This window comes from Bos indicus, chromosome 9 (genome assembly GCF_029378745.1).
Source record: "Bos indicus isolate NIAB-ARS_2022 breed Sahiwal x Tharparkar chromosome 9, NIAB-ARS_B.indTharparkar_mat_pri_1.0, whole genome shotgun sequence".
Classification (NCBI taxonomy): Eukaryota; Metazoa; Chordata; class Mammalia; order Artiodactyla; family Bovidae; genus Bos; species Bos indicus.
The window spans coordinates 55,721,386-55,739,670 of record NC_091768.1 but is presented as its reverse complement, the minus strand read 5'-3'; the positions used below and the strand labels follow the sequence as shown (position 1 = coordinate 55,739,670).

Here is an 18,285-nt window from a genome sequence, read left to right as displayed (position 1 = left end):
TGCTGAAGCCTGGCTTGGAGAATTTTGAGCATCACTTTACTAGCATGTGAGATGAGTGCAATTGTGTGGTAGTTTGAGCATTCTTTGGCATTGCCTTTCTTTGGGATTGGAATGAAAACTGACCTTTTCCAGTCCCGTGGCCACTGCTGAGTTTTCCAAATTTGCTGGCATACTGAGTGCAGCACTTTCTCAGCATCATGTTTCAGGATTTGAAATAGCTCAACTGGAATTCCATCACCTTCCCTAGCTTTGTTCATAGTGATGCTTTCTAAGGCCCACTTGACTTCACATTCCAGGATGTCTGGCTCTAGGTGAGTGATCACACCATCTGATTATGTGGGTCATGAAGCTCTGGAGCCTGATGGGCTGCTGTCTATGGCGTCGTACAGAGTCGGACATGACTGAAGCGACTTAGCAGCAGCAGCAGCAGCCTGTGTATTCTTGCCACCTCTTCTTAATATCTTCTGCTTCTGTTAGGCCATACCATTTTTGTCTTTTATAAAGCCCATCTTTGCATGAAATGTTCCCTTGGTATCTCTAATTTCCTTGAAGAAATCTCTAGTCTTTCCCATTCTGTTGTTTTCCTCTATTTCTTTGCATTGATCGCTGAGGAAGTCTTTCTTATCTCTCCTTGCTGTTCTTTGGAACTTTGCATTGAAATGGGGATATCTTTCCTTTTCTCCTTTTCTTTTCACTTCTCTTCTTTTCACAGCTATTTGTAAGGCCTCCTCAGACAGCCATTTTGCTTTTTGCATTTCTTTTCCATGGAGATGGTCTTGATCCCTTTATCCTCTACAATGTCATGAACCTCCGTCCATAGTTCATCAGGCACTCTGTCTATCAGATCCAGTCCCTTAAATCTATTTTTCACTTCCACTGTATAATCATAAGGGATTTGATTTAGGTCATACCCGAATGGTCTAGTGGTTTTCCCTACTTTCTTCAATTTAAGTCTGAATCTGGCAAAAAGGAGTTCATGATCTGAGCCACAGTCAGCTCTTGGTCTTAAATGTTAAAAATAGGAACACTTAAATCAGGAATAGCTATCATAAATCTTTACATTCTCCAAACATGCTGATTCTTTATACTGTCTAGATGCTTAAATCCTAATGTAATACCATTGTTGAATAAGAATGAACATTATTTGATACGAAGAATATATATTAGAATTCTTCCAGAGAAACAGACTAAGGTATCTATCTCTCTATCTATGGGGAAGACAGAAAAAGACAGAGAGAGAGAATTTTAAAAACTGACTCATAAAATTGTGGAGGAAGCTGGCAAGTGAAAAATTTGCAGGGTAGAAGGGCAGGCTGGAAACCCAGAAGAAAGATGATGTTGCAGCTGGATCTGAAAACACTCTAGAAACAGAATTCCCTCCTCACTGGGGAAGGCAATTTTTTTTTGTTGTTGTTCTTAAGAGTTTAGTTGATTGGTTGTGGCCCACCAATATCATGGAGTGTAATTTGCTTTACCCAAAGACTGTTTAACTGTTTAAATGTTAATTTTATCTGAAAATACTTTCACAGCAATGTCCAGAGTAATTTTTGACCAAATATCTGAGTGTTGTGCCGTGGCTAACTTGACACATAAAACATAATCATCAAATATATTAAACTGTAAATGTTCGGTGACTTGCTTTTTCATTTTTTTGTATGTACTGTTTTTACCTATTATTTTCCTAAGAACAATAAGATGCACTTATATAAATTTAGAAAAACATATTCACTTATGAAATTGAATTTTATAAATATGTTTTCTCTTAACTTTCTGACTCCTTAGTTTTCCTGTGACTATTGTTTATCCTCTTTGAGAATGAGAAATAAAAGCCATGTTCAGGTTAAGGCTGTTGGTGAATATTTATTAAATGAATATAGTGAGCAGGAAAACTTAATATACAGTTCTTGGTAGAGTAAGCTGTAATGAGTTGGTCGTTCTGTCTTCCTTCCCTGCTCTTTATTCTAGTACCTCTCATTATCTTTATTTTTCATTTGTTTGTTTCTGTGAAACTATTTATGTTACTGATATGTACTCTTTATTTTTTTCTATGTTTTGAAGCTTCATCCCTTAAGGGAGGACTGAAGCCAAAATAATATCAGTGAGAGCTAATCAGTTAATAACTGGCCTATTGTAACTTTGCTAGATGCTGTTCTCAAGCCTTGCACCTCATAAGCCACAATCTAGCCTAATTGGAAGTGTCACTCTTTGGTTTCTCATCCAAACAGTTGTGGCTTGTGTGGATGTCATGTTGTACTAATCATGACCTCTTTCATGTTAAGAGCGGCTTCTCGCTGCATGCTCAAAAGAAAACTATGCAATCAGTTACCGTTTCCAGATTGTAAATTGTAAATTCCCTCGTGGCTCGGATGGTAAAGAATCCGCCTGCAATGCAGGAGACCTGGGTTCAGTCCCTGAGTGAGGAAGATCCCCTGGAGAAAGATGGCCAACCCACTCCAGTATTCTTGCCTGGAGAATTGCATGGACAGAGGAGACTTGTAGGCTGCTGTCCATGAGGTCACAAAGAGTTGGACACTGAGCAACTAGCACTTTCCAGAATTATATGCAGTACCACCAAGACCTGGATCACTACATTTCTATAATAATTTCTAAAGCAAAAATAAAAATACTTTCTAAGCCAAGTATTGTATGTATAAATATATAGATATAATTTGTCTTATAAAAGCATTACAGATATATTTTAACAAAAGATAAAAAATTAGTTTGACATTTTTAGAGCATGGTACTATCTGAGAGACCAAACATAAGATTTTGGTTTTATACTGATGGAAAAAGGTAATTTATGCAAACATGAAGGCAAATTATCTAAGCAATTATGAAAAGATCAATGATAAGCGAAAGTGAAATTCTTTTAACTATCATTGCCATAAGGATAAGAGTGCAGCCAGTGTCCAATTATTGAAAATAAAATGGTATAAAATTAAAGTCGAAAAAAAAAGTGAAAGGTTACCAAACTAGCTGGTAAGCAAATAAATTAAATAATCAAAATAGTGAAAGATCAAAAGTAATTGATGCTTTTCACAGTACTTTCAAAGAATCTTAGTCTAAGCAGTCTAGGTATCTGGTTGAAGAGTATTGTTTTAATGAGGTCTGCTTACTCCTTTCACTGATTTCAGATTGCTTTGCTTATAGGAAATAAAGGGACCATAAAATGTTAAGTTTGTGAGAGATATTTAAATAATTAGTGGAAAGGCACAAAGTGACCCATTTACATTTCTTTTTTTCATTAGTAAAAGCAAACACCCTACTAAAAGATACTTTAAAATTTCCTTTTTCTTTCTGTTTCCTTCATTAAACACCAGTCTAAATAACAGGCATATTTTATGGGATGCATTTGTTGTCTGACACTTGTTTCAAGTTTATTATTTTCTTATGAGAAAAACAAAGCATAAATCACATAAATCTCAATGAGAGTGGCATACTAATGGAGGATTTTTTTCTCATATATCTAGTTAGTACTTCTTTTGTAAAACTAATTTTGGATATAGTCCTTAGTTTTCAAATAAATGATTGAAACAACTCTAAGCCTAAGTAACTGAGCTCAATTAAACTTCACTTGCTTCATTTCTGACATTTTCTTACCATTTTAATTCTCTGTCATTGACATAATATGCCAGGCAGGTATTCCCTTTGGCATTACTTATCATCCTTTGTATTTTTGAACATCAACTTAATAGTTAACATCATATGAGTTGTATATTTTTGTTAAAGATGTCAAAGCAGGGCAATAGGAAATAAAGGAAAAATTCTAATAACTGATTGAAGGAGAGATTATTTATTCAGTTTATGTTAGCTGATTATTAGTTATCTGTTATAAATGCACATATAAGATACAAAGACACATACACATTCTGGCCCCTAAGAACTTACTACCTACTACATACGACAGACATGTCATTTTCCTCTATTGTCTTTAACATAAAGAGAACACTGGCTTTTTTACAAGGTTTTAAACTTTTCATTTATAATATGTAACTTGTTTGTAAACTCTTGACTTGTTGGGCAGGTGAGAGGCAAAGTGTAACAGTTTCCAGACTGCAGTGAACTGGTAGAATCCAGTGAAATGTAAAAAGGAGTAGCAATGGATTAAAAGCATAAGAAAAAGTATTTTGGATATTGTTAAATATGTGAGGAAAATGTTGTTTCTGTGACATTTACAGGGAATAATTATTGACACATACCACCTTGGAATGTGATAAAATAGGATAAGGATTTTCAATTTACTATATTTTAAAATTTACTAATAACCATGAAATTGTCTTTTTATTTTTCTCTTCTTAATTGATGTCATTGTCCTAAGGAGTGATTTTGATTTATTTTTTTAAAAACTCTTAAAATTTGACCTCACAGAATTCTCAGTTCTTTGGGAGTTAAGTGTGTAATCAACCCTTTGTGACCACCTTAGCAAGCAAGCCTGTACATTTCTGAACAGGAATGCAGCTTACCTCTAGGCATACGTACTGCTCTATGAGGCTGTCTTCAAGCTTCTGTTTCAAGAAAGGCCCTTAATAATAACAGATGATTGTCTTAATGATGTTGAGTAGGTTGACATTGTCAAGCTCCTTTGAAAAGATGAAACTTTAATAAACCAAAAACAATATTTAGAAAATGCATTATGGTTTTAAGATTCACTTCATTGTTTTCATTTGGCGGAAAATATTTTCCTATTACTAAACAAGAAAATTGATAGGTAAGAAACCTGATCTCTTAAATCACAAAATGAACCTACATTTATCTAGAGAAAATAAACCCAAAGAATATAAGCCAGAAAAGTGCAAATTGGTTTTAAAAATACAGTTTTAAATAGCTATCAAATGCCATGCACGCTCCATAAAGCGCAGACGGCTTCCTGAATAAAATATGAGGACATGTAGCTCTGTGACTATCTATCTCAGTTAGTTAAAAAAAAAAATTCTGAAGAAAATTTCTAAATAGGCCATATACTATCTGCAAAGGAATAAACAAAGTAGCCAGTGTGACAGTGTTTGCTTTTCATGTGGTGGGACTGTGTGCAAATACAAGGCCTAACAAATGTCAGCTCCTCATTTGCAAATGAAGATGTAAAAGGAAATGTCAGTGACAGTACATGCAACAGTTCATATTTGAAGTCTGGCACAGTGAACTGACAGCCACAGAGGAGCTGCAGTGGCCTAATCCTTTCTTTCTGCCTTCTAGCGATGATAGTTTGGAAAGAGGGGGAAGTTAATAAATATGTGATGAGGAAAAGCTGTGGAAGAATGGCATCTCTTCTCCTCCACAAGAACTCATCTTCAGAGATAATTAACTAGGTGACAACATACAATGTGCCATTAACAACAGCATTCAAATCATTTCTGGACTTAAGTACAGTTTTAAGCCGCTTATCAGATTTTCATTTCTGAATCCATTCAGCTGTCAGGCTTACATCCTGGCTCTTTATTGAAGCTCACATGGGAATCCAAAACCTTCTAATTTTCTATACAGATTCATTTCAGAATCAATTAGAGTTGGTGGCAGCCTTGTCCCTGTGTGCAAAGGGGATTAGCCGGGCACTTGCTCAGCTGAATCTACCTCTGAATGTACATTCAACCTTCCGTCAAGAGTGAGCTCTTTCTCCCCCCTTCTAGAGGACTCTTCAGCAATTGAACTGCTGTAGACAACAGATGGCAGATAATCACTCGAACAGCCTCCAATTTTGTCAGGAAAGGAAAAGTGATCATCCAACTTTCTCTTACAGTAGGTAAGAGACCTCTGGGCCTTTGAGGCATGCTCTGTTTTTAAAATAGGGAAATCTACAATTGCCCCCTCTTCTCCGGCAATCTCCTAACAATGTCATCCTTGAGTCCTTGTCCCTGACTTTCTGTCATCAACTATTGGCATATGTTCTCAACCTTTCTGCTTTCTCATTCCCTATCCTGCCTCACCCAATTTTTCTGAAACCTTTGTTCTTTCTATGTACTATTCAGATCTAAAAATTATCTTTAATATTAGCAAGAAGACACTTTAATGTTATTCTTTCAAAAAAATTGTCCTATAACATACCAAAGGCAAAACTGTCCTATATTGGTTTTTTTACAGATAAAGTATTTTACAATCTAACATTGTGTCAATTACATTATCATCGGAAATAAACACATTGGAAATGGAAGCAGTCAATTGAGCATATGTTTGCTTTTTTACCTTTTCCTATATTCTGCCTAATTAAATTGAACATTCAGAAATTGTTTGCTGTAATAAAATTGTTTAATTATATTCATTATCCATGTGCTTAGTTTAAAAACAAAGTTACAGCTTTTACAATAAAAAAGCAAAGGCCAATAGCTTGTGTTTTTTACTGCCTGTGAATGATGTCTTTCAATTATTTTAGAATTTTTCTGATGTTATATTTCATATTTTGAAATGCTTCACTATTCGGAAATTGCTGTTCCCTAACCTTTCAGTTTTACCTGTTATGTCTTGACTTCTAAGAAATACAGGGTTAGGACTCATTTACTCTGTGCTGTAACATTACAGTTTTGAACTTGTACTCCAAGAAACACCATATGTATAGACTGGAGCATCGTGGCCATGAGGTTGTACAAGGTAATAGAGATCCGGTATTTGCTCCACCCCTACCAATGGCGTTCTTTCCTATTCTGTCCTCACCTGTGTTAAAATTTAGTAAAGCCTAAGCTGTCACTGGTTGTAAGATGCAGTGTATGTTATTACTTGGATAAAATTCTACTAATTAAACTATTATACTTTTTTTTATAATTGAGTTTTTCCACTATATGTATTTAAGTAGTATTTTAAGACTTATTTAGAAGTGATTTTTAAAATCATATATCATACTTTTGCCAACATAAAAAGGAAAATACAAATATTATAATTGGTTACTGCTGCTAAGTCACTTCAGTCGTGTCCGACTCTGTGCGACTCCATAGATGGCAGCCCACCAGGCTCCCCCGTCCCTGGGAGTCTCCAGGCAAGAACACTGGAGTGGGTTGCCAAAAGGTTTCCCTAAAATTTTGTTCTGTTGAAAATCAGATTTATGCATTACTCTTTAACTTGGGTTTTTTTAAATGTCCTTTTCAAAATAATTTTGTTGTCTTCTGTACTATCAAGAGTGCTGGAAATGTAGGATATTGCAAAATACTGCCTCACTATTGTCTCTTGAATTCTTTCCAACCCCCTAATACTGTGACATTTCCTTAATTTTAAGAAAAGATGTCAATGGAAAGTTTTCAGACCATTACTAGTGCTAACATTTCTTCCTTAAGTAGTAATTAGATAGTTCATTGCCTGAAAAAAAAAAAAAAAAAATCAGGTTTTAGATCTGTCCTGGGCAGGCCGCTAGGATTAGTAACCATATTCCTTCATGTCTAGGCAAGGACAACTATTATAAATGAATCCTGGTGAGAGCTTTTATAAAATAATGTCATTTGATTATAAAATGTGTTCTAATTTGGAGTTGTTAAACTAGGGTAAAAAAACTAATAACTGATGAAATAGTCATCAGGGATCAGTTAAATGAATACACATTTCTATCATTCTTATGATTATCAAAGATATCAGTTCAGTTCACTCGCTCAGTCATGTCCGACTCTTTGTGACCCCATCGACTGCTGCATGCCAGGCTTCACTGTCCATTACCAACTCCTGGAGCTTGCTTAAACTCATGTCCACCAAGTTGGTGATGCCATCCAACCATCTCATCCTCTGTTGCCCCCTTCTCCTCTTGCCCTCAATCTTTCCCAGGATCAAGGTCTTTTCCAATTAATGAACTCTTTGCATCAGGTGGCCAAAGTATTAGAGCTTCAGCTTCAGCATCAGTCCTTCCAATGAATATTCAGGGTTGATTTCCTTTAGGATTGACTGGTTTGATCTCCTTGCTGTCCAAGCGACTCTCAAGAGTTTTCTCCAGCACCACAATTTGAAAGTATCAATTATTTGGTACTCAGCCTTCGTTATGGTCCAACTCTCACATCCATGTACTTGGAAGAGACATTTTAAAACCACTGATTGTTTGATAAAACTTTAATAATGGCCTTACATATGATCAAAGTCTTGGCTGTGTATAGAATATTTGGATGAAATAGTGTTTCTTTAAAATTTAAATGGCATATCTCCACTATACAATGTTCTCAAGTGTTACACTTGACCATTCTGATGAAACTATCATTTTCTTCCACCCTATGTGAAGTGTTTAATTTTTTTTTCAGAAATTATGAAAATTTCTTTTATTCTTAAAAATATCATGATATTGAAAAAGTCATATTTGGATGTGTATGTTGAGTGCTGTGCTTCACTGAGCTTTTTAAAAATATAGAAACGTGTTTCCTCAGTCTGGAAATTTTTTTTCTATCAATATTTATTAATTTCTTTCTCTCCCTTTTCTTTGACCTGTACTTCTGGAGTTCCTAATATAGGAACTTGATACCTCTGGAATTGAACCTCTATTATACTTACCATTTTCCTAGTATTGGCTATCTCTGTGTGCTAAGTTGCTCAACTATGTCTGGCTCTTTGTGACCCACTGGGCTATAGCCTGCCAGGCTCCTCTGTCCATGAGATTTTTTAGGCAAGAATACTGGGGTAGGTTGCCATTTCCTTCTCCAGAGGATCTTCCCAATCCAGGGATTAAACCCGCATCTCCTGTGTCTCCTGAATTGCAGGTGGATTCTTTAGCTGCTGAGCCACCAGGGAAGTAATCTCTATTTTTTCAAAAACTGTCTCTTACCTGAGTGATTTTCTTAGCTAATTTATTAATTTATTCTAATATTTTTGATTTGAGTTATTATATTTATTTATTTGGGGCTTTCATAAGTTTAATTTCTAAGAATATTTCCTTGTTCTTTGATCCTGTCTAAATAGCACAATCCCAACCTTATTTCATATTGCAATTTCTTCTTTTATTCACACACAGACAAAGCTCTCAAATATTTTTATGGTTGTGTTGTCCTCATACATTTAGCAATGTATAGCTATCAGTTTATATTTTATATTGTGCAATAAAACGCTCATTAGAATTTCTGTGTGAAAAGCACAGGTTTGATCAGTAGGCTTCATTGCAAGGTAATAAAAGAGAAGAATATCCAAATATTGAATATCACTGAACTTTTCTTTGGTGACATATTTTCCAAGGAGCAGAGGCTCCAGTGTCTGTGATGAGTATGTGTGTGCCTAAGATCTCTGTGCTAAGTACAGAAGGATCAGATGCCTATTTTTGTGATGGCAAGAGAAAGATTTAACTTTACAGAATTAAGATCTAATTATACCTTAAAATTTTTAGATAATTTGCTTGTTTTAGACCATTTCTCATCCTAGTCATCCAAGACAGCTGCTGCCCTCTCTTGCCTGAACTTTTGGGGGTGGAGTTCTGTGGCAGAAAATACCGTCCAGCTTCCTATTGACTTTCTTCTTGGCAGCCACTTAGGTTAGTTTTCCCTTAAATAATAAATTCTCATTTCTTTGGTTCAAATATATTTTTCTTTACATCATCACAACCTCCTTATTTTAGCTTCATTATGAATATATATCTTTTAAAATATTTCACTTTTATTTTGTTGATGTTTCAGTAGAGAGTGGAAATAAGTGATTATATTCAATCCAACACACAGAGCAAAGAAGCTCCAAATTAAACATTTTCATAGTAGACATATAAATTGAACATATTTAAAATATTCAATTGGATAAGTTTTGACATTTATATACAACTGTAAAATCATCACCAAAATCAAGACACTGAACATACATATCACCCCCAATGTTTCTTCTTGTTCTTTGTAATCCCTTCCTCCTGATCATCCCCCTTCTAACCCCAAGCAGCCACTGGTCAGCTTTATGTCACTATATATTAATTTGTATTTCTTTACATTTTATATATCTGCAATTATACAAAATCTACATTCATTTTCATCTGAATTGTTTCACTCCACAAAATAATTTGAGAACAATCCATGTCAAAGGACAAATTAGTGTTTGATTCCTTTTATTTATTTTTGGGTGTGCTGGGTCTTCGTTGCTGAAAGTGGGCTTTCTCTAGCCTCCGTGCATAGGCTTCTCATTTCTGTGGCTTATCTCGTTGCAGAGTATGGGATCTAGGTGCCTGGGCTTCAGTAGTTGTGGTGCAGGGCCTTAGCTGCCCTGCAGCATGCGGTAGATTCCTGGACCAGGGATTCAACCTGTGGTCCCTGCATTGGCATATGGGTTCTTAACCACTGGACCACCAGAGAAACCCTGATTTCTTCTTCTTCTTTTTTTTTTTTTTTGAGTGATTATTCATTATTTTAATCTATTACAGATAAAGCTGTTAAACACATTGTATTGGATTGGCCAAAAAGGTCATTTGGGTTTTTCCATAAGATGTTACCAAAAAACCCAAACGTACTTTTTGGTCAACTCAATATATATAATGTGTGTTGGTGTTAACATCTTCTAGGTCCTACCTGAGTTTTCTCTTTCTGGCCAGTAGCCTATATACTGTCCTAAGGTATAAATTGGGGTAATGATAATACTTTGGAAGGAATGATGCTAAAGTTGAAACTCCAGTACTTTGACCACCTCATGCGAAGAGTTGACTCATTGGAAAAGACTCTGATGCTGGGAGGGATTGGGGGCAGGAGGAGAAGGGGACAACAGAGGATGAGATGGCTGGATGGCATCACCAACTCGATGGATGTGAGTTTGAGTGAACTCCGGGAGTTGGTGATGGACAGGGAGGCCTGGCGTGCTGCAATTCATGGGGTTGCAAAGAGTTGCACACAACTGAGTGACTGAACTGAACTGAACTGAATCATAATACTCGCTGTTTTTCTCCTTATTCTTTCAGAAATCATTGTCCTTTGATGCTTGATTTGCAAAGTCTTGAAAACATTGCTTAATGTAATTATTGGTGGGGGAGGAGTGAGGTTTTTTTGTTTCTGATGGGACAGTAAATGTGGGCACTATTATACCATCTTGGCCGGCAGAAGTGCTCTGATAGTATCATTACTAAAATGTTATTTTTTTTCAGAGTTATGGAGTGCGAACTTATCCATTTTTCATTTCCATTAACTTTAGACAATAAAGGTAACTATTTTAAAAGTAGAACTCATATGTCTTTATCTTAATTAAAGATATTGTCAGGAAATTCAAAAGCAAACTAGACCACACTCAGGCTTTCATCAGTCTGTCAAAATTACCACTTGTGTTTCTGTATTTCCTACCCGTTGCTGCCAGTGGCTTCTGCTCCAGTTTAGGAGATCTCAGCTCTGACTTTCTGTATCCCCTTGTCACTCTAGCTTTTGTGGTTGTGGTTTATTGAACAACCTCCACTTTCTGATAGGTCTAAGGAATGTCACTGATTTTCAATTTGTTCAGTATTTTTTTTTTTCTTTCTTTCTTTCTTATTATAAATTGGGGAGCGATGACTTCCAAGATCTTTCCAGGTTGGAAGTTTGGTACATAAAATTTTGAACTATTACTTTACCTTATTAAAATAAATAGTAGCCCCCAAATTATATCACCACCAGTATAAGAAAGCACTTAAGTATTTAACTATCTAATCTATACTCACTGAGTAAAAGAATACTATACACATAGTCCATGAAAACTGGGCATGTTTCTCATGTTGATTAGATTTATTAATAGACATACCTCACTGTTTAAAGAATATGATGATATTATTTTTTGAAGTAGATAAGTGTTTGCAAGGTCAAATTATTTTTAAAAGTATTTTTTTTTATACTCAAATCAAAATATGTGTGACTGATTGGTTCTCTTTCCTCAACAGTGTTACAGAAAAGCCTTGTCTACTAACACATGACAAACTTTGTAGTCATGTTTAATTTTGTCCATACTCATATTATCAGAAAACCCATTTTTCATTATCTCTAAAATGTATCCATAAACTGCTCCCTTATTTTCTCATCCACTGGTACTATCCTCACCCAAGCCACAATCACTTTTATCTGGCCAAGTACAGTGGCCATCTAAAGGATTTCCTTGCTATCACTCCTGTCCCTGTTTCATATCAGCTAACAGAAGATAGCTCAACCTGTTTTAAATGATAAAAGCATTTAAATGATAAAGGCATCACAAAACCAAGTTCAGAGGTAGGCTTCATAAGTGAATTAATTCTATGATATGGCTCATTTTGCTGATAATCCATTGGCTCTGATCTATTCTGTGTGTCAGCTTCAGGCTTATAGTGAGATGATATATTCATGTGGCATAGGAATGGAGAGAAACAGTCACTGGAAGAATTTCTCAGAATTGCCAGACAAACATCTCTCAGAGTCTCTTGGCTATAAAAACCCATTCTGAAATAATTCCTCTTAAGAAGAATGGTAATAACCTTAGAAAAATCAAGCCTCTTTGAGCAGAACTCAGTCAACATCTCAGGGCTCCATGAGAAGGGGTAGATATTTGAACAATATTTTTTTTTCAGAAAGGAAGAGAAAAATAATGGAAAATAGTAGACAAGCAAAATATATTTGCTATACCTAGGAATAGCATATGTTCTGATTTACTAGGAATAGTTCTGTGTATCGGAGAAGGCAATGGCACCCCGCTCCAGTACTCTTGCCTGGAAAATCCTATGGACAGAGGAGCTTGGAAGGCTGCAGTCCATGGGGTCGCTGAGGGTTGGACACTACTGAGCAACTTCACTTTCACTTTTAACTTTCATGTATTGGAGAAGGAAATGGCAACCCACTCCAGTGTTCTTGCCTGGAGAATCCCAGGGACGGGGGAGCCTGGTGGCTGCCGTCTATGGGGTCGCACAGAGTCAGACATGACTGAAGTGACTTAGTAGTAGTAGTAGTAGTAGTAGTAGCAGCCAGAATAATCTTTTAAATCACAAATCAGGTTATTTTTCTACCTAATTACTCCACAATTACTTCTGATTCCCACTGAATAGAATATAAAAGCTTTTCATTACCTTTTCCTTCAAAGCCCCTTTTTACCTCTTTGACATAATCTCTGTCCATGGCATTCCAGTCACACTATTTTTTAACTGCTCAAACAAGTCAAGCTCCACTACACCAAAAGTAAGACTTTTGCATGACTATCTCCTCTCAACTGCAAATGCTAGTCCCCTTGATTTTTATAAGGCATCTCCTTGAGATTTACATCTTAGCTCAGATGATCAGATTTGCTAAGCATTAGATCTAAAGATGCCATCCTGATTTACTTTGTAAAATTATGTTTTATTTTTCTCATAGCTTTTACACTATCTGAATTTTTTTTTATTCATGAATATGTTTACTTTTTTTCTCTTCTATTTCACTTGACATAAAATCCATGAAAGCCTGGAACTCATTATTCTTGATACAACCATCTCTAGTGCCTAAAACAGTGATCCTCAAATGGTTGCCATTCAATTAATTTAGTAATTGAATAATTATATTTAAATTAGCTATTTTGTTCTTGTTAAATTTTGTTTCCAGGCCAAATTTTTTCAAACGTTTTCATTTTTCATGGTGAAATACTGAGATTCTTTAGCAATCCTTTAATAAAATCTTGGGTGTGTCTTACTTTGATTTAGTTACTCTTATGGGAGAAAGTGAAGAAGAACTAAAGAGCCTCTTGATGAAAGTGAAAGAGGAGAGTGAAAAAATTGGCTTAAAGCTCAACATTCAGAAAACTAAGATCATGGCATCTGGTCCCATCACTTCATGGCAAATAGATGGGGAAACAATGGAAACAATGGCTGACTTTACTTTTCTGGGCTCCAAAGTCACTGTAGATGGTGATTGCAGCCATGAAATTAAAAGACGCTTACTCCTTGAAAGGAACGTTATGACCAACATAGACTGAGCGACTTCACTTTCACTTTTCACTTTCATGCATTGGAGAAGGAAATGGCAACCCACTCCAGTGTTCTTGCCTGGAGAATCCCAGGGACAGGGGAGCCTGGTGGGCTGCCGTCTATGGGGTCGCACAGAGTCAGACACGACTGAAGCAACTTAGCAGCAGCAGCAGACAGCATATTAAAAAGCAGAGACATTACTTTGCCAACAGAGGTCCGTCTAGTCAAGGCTATGATTTTTCCAGTGGTCATGTATGGATGTGAGAGTTGGACTATAAAGAAAGCTGAGCGCCGAAGAACTGATGCTTTTGAACTGTGGTGTTGGAGAAGACTCTTGAGAGTCCCTTGGACTGCAAGGAGATCCAGCCAGTCCATTCTAAAGGAGATCAGTTCTGGGTGTTCATTGGAAGGATTGATGTTGAAGCTGAAACTCCAGTACTTTGGCCACATGATGTGAAGAGCTGACTCATTTGAAAAGACCCTGATGCTGGGAAAGATTGAGGGCAGGAGGAGAAGGTGACAACAGAGGATGAGATGGTTGGATGGCATCACCGTTTCAATGGATATGGGTTTGGGTGGACTCTGGGAGTTGGTGATGAACAGGGAGGTCTGGCATGCTGTGGTCCACGGGGTCACAAAGAGTCGGACACGACTGAGTGACTGAACTGAACTGAACTGAAAGTACAAAGAACAGAACATAACACAGTTCCAGAATGTACCTGACTATTATAAAGCGGGACTACACACTCACATATGGCTGCACTAACAATGCATATGGAGCCTAGGATAGCTATGTCTTACAGTTCTCAATGCCCATCATTAGTTATTTTGAATTACATCAAAGATTAAAAACGCCCATCATTAGTTATTTTGAATTACATCTAAGATTAAAAAGAAAAACTCTTCTATTCTTTTTTTTTGTAATTAATACTTTAAATCAAGGACAACTTATTTCTATTTATCTCTCTTAATATTAACTAAACTTGTAAACTGCTTATATTCCAAGATGTAGCTTATATGAACATAGGGAACCTAATGTCATGAAATAATTATTAAGATCAGTTCTGCTACATCATTTTTCTATGGCAAAATATGACTATTCACCATTTAAAATAAACTCTGTCTATAATACGCATGAAATAATTCAGAAATTAATTGTTTTTATGCCTTAGTTGCAGTTCTTTATATGTTTGCTTATGCTTATAACCAACATTTAAGCAATAGAGCATTATCACACTATTGTTTTGGTTCCTTTTGACTAATCATGTATTGTTTTCTCTGGAAGTATTATCAAAGACAATAATGAACCCAGTTGCAAGACCAGTCAAGATTCTCAGACACCAAATCAAGAAGATGTTTCATTTTTTGATTTTTGATGAACAAATTTGTATCCTGCAATCTCGTTAAACTTATATATTCTAGAAAGATTTATTTCTTAGATTTTTTTGAGATATTCTATGTTGACAATTCATGTCATCTTTAATAGATGAAAACATGATATTGCCCACTGTTTTGGTTATAAACAGAAAGTTATATTTTAGAACAATGAAAAAATAAGAAAACTAAAGTTTATTGTTTCTAATGTTCTTCAGATTTCATGTAGATACACTTTTTTGATTAATATTGTACTCATCCTGTTTGAAAAATCACAATTATCCTTTCTTTTTTATGTAATTCAAACTTTATTGTAAATAAAAAATAATTAATGGAAATGATGTATAAGAATATCATAAAAGCATTCTAGTGAGCAACAAGTCCTGGAGATAAATAGAAAAAGCAGCATGACAGTTCTTAGCAGCCCTTGCCACCCAAAGATGTACAGTGTCCACACCAGTCCTTAGAAAAATGAAGAAAAGTCTCCTATGTTAAAATATGGGTTTTAAATGGAGCTTCCTAAAGTCAATTTCTTATAATACAATGCCTTGTGATGTGGCTGTATTGACCCTTGATGCTCACAACAATGTTTGGGTATTAGTGTGTATGGCCAGACCAGTCATCTGCTTTCACTTGATGTTAACAGCAGACTTGGCCTGTGGTTTTGGCCTTACTGTTCATCAAAGTACTGGCCATATACAGAAGAAACGTGTGGAACAAACAGCTCTCTGCTCAAAATCATTTTCTTAAAATTACTGGTTTAGTTGGGAGCCTAAAGAGGAGAAAAATCAGTAATGAAAAATCATCCCTTTGGTGGAAATCAATGAATAGGCCCTGACATTAGTTCTCAGTTGGGGGTTTGGGGGTGGTCGGTGGGAGGACTGGGGGTCGAAGACACTTAAATATAGCTTTATTTATGAAACACATAGAATATCCCATGATTCTCTTTACTGTCCCACATGACCTGGAGGGTCCATCCCTAATTTGGCTTCAGGGTCTGGTATGGGTCTTACATCTGTTAGTACTGTGTACTGACCCCAACCCACAGGGGAGGGAATCATATGTAAGGGTCATCTTTCGCGGGCCATGGATATAAAGTTGTGGTCAGGGGCAAATGGGACAACCGTGTTTTTTAGGAGGTATAGCAGGGGACAGCCTGGAAGATGTCTCAACTGAAAGCTGAAGGATTGTTGAGGGAGGGGTCTTCTGAACTGCCCTTCACCACCAAGTGGGCCACACAAAGGCCTCCTGTGGCTCAGGAAGGAGATGGGCTCTGGATGCGGCCATGCTGCTCTTTGTCTGGCATATCCTCCTCCTTCTGCTCCAAGTCGATGTTCGCCAGCTCCTGCAAAACCTTGTCCATGAAGTCCTGGGAGCACTGTTTGTAAGACACAGCTAATCGAATTGTATCATTAAAGAGCTTCACAACATTGGTACCATTAGCAGCTGAGACAAAGTACAGGGGCAAGGAGAATTTCCTGGCAAAATTGAAACTCTATTGGGCCATTTTGATGTCTGTGTAGATTTTATTGGCCACCACAATGCACAGAATCTCTGGCCTGAACTCCTGAAGCTCCATATACCAAGTGTTCAAGTTCTTGTACGTGAGTTTCCTCTGTACATCAAATACCATGATGCAGGCATGGGCCTTGTGGCAGCAGGAGGCATGCATACTTTGGAACTGCTCTTGGCCTGCTGTGTCCCAAAAGTCCACAAGGACACTCTTGCCATCTACTGTGGCTGTGTGCTAGTACAGGGTCAGGGTGTATGTGGACAGCTGCTGGGACTGAAATCCATCCTGAGAAATCTCTCCATGAGTTTGGACTTGCCCCCAGTGCTGTCTCCTAGGCAGATGATTTTCACATTGTCATCAGCATTGTATTTCTCCTGGTCCAGCTCACAGGGTTTGGCTTTCTCCCTAGCCATTGGCTCCTGGCTGTAGAAAGGTCATCAGCTCAGGGCAGGGGGATCTTGTCATCAGCTTCTAGCTCTGCCCAGGGCCCTACAGCTCACAATTATCCTTTCTTATAGGCAGTTCTGTTGATAATTTTCTTTTTTTTTTTTTTTGTATGACAAAATACTGATTTTTCCTTCATTTCCAAGAGATACATTCACTCAGTTTAGAATTCTTTGTTGTAACATATTTTATTTCAGCACTTTAAGGAAATCACTTCTTTTTCTTCCATTGTAGATGATTTTTGACAAGAAATTTCTGTAATTACTTTCTTTGTATACAATGCTTATTTTTTCTCTTACTTGAAGAGTTTGTCTTTTGTGACAGTTTCAGCCTGACATGCTTAGGGTTGTGTGTGTGTGTGTGTGTGTACATGTTTATCATGCTGGATGTTCTCTGATCTGAGTTTTGTCATGTAAGTTTGGAGACTGTCATAGAGTTTTTAAAAAGCTTTACCATTATTTCCTGAAACACTTCTATATTTTTTTCTGTCTCTACTCCTCTGGTATTTCAGTTAGATATTATTAGATTGTTTGGTGGGCTTCCCTGGTGGCTCAGTGGTAAAGAATTCACCTGCAATGCAGGAGCCACAGGAGACATGGGTTCCATCCCTGAGTGGGGATGATGCCTTGGAGGAAGGCATGGCAACCCACTCTAGTATTCTTGCCTGGAAAATCCCATGGACAGAGAAGCTCTGCAAGCTACAGACCATAGTGTCACAAAGAGTCAGACATGACTGAAAAGACTCAGCATTCACGCATGCAGTGTGTTTGATATCGTTTCACACTTCTTGAATTCTCATTTCTGATTTTTTAATTCATTTTTTCTTATATTTCAGTTTTGGTAAACTTTAATGACCAATCTTAAAATTCATTAGTTTTTTTCATAGCTCATTACATTGCTTTCATCTATGAAACTCTAGTCTTTCTTCTTGTCCTCTATTTATAGTTTGCATTATAGTTTCCAACTCTAGGCTGAAATTACTTGTATTATCATGCATGTTGCTACTTTTCACATGAAAGCTTTTGCATATTAATCACAGCTATTTTAAATTCCCTGCTATATCTGAGTGTTTCTTTGATTGTTGTATCTTTTGGAATGTTTTGATTTCTTGATTTTTTTGATGCATACTATATTGTTTTTTTTCAATATGAAAGCTTATATATAAGACAATAAAAGCTGAAGTAAA

At 36.5% G+C, this 18,285-nt stretch overlaps 1 pseudogene; it reads right to left on the bottom strand.

Annotated features, from left to right (window-relative positions):
• Positions 1–16,397: 16,397 nt before the first annotated feature.
• Positions 16,398–17,112, bottom strand: LOC109563640 (rab-like protein 2A pseudogene; annotated as a pseudogene).
• Between the last annotated feature and the right edge of the window lie 1,173 nt (positions 17,113–18,285).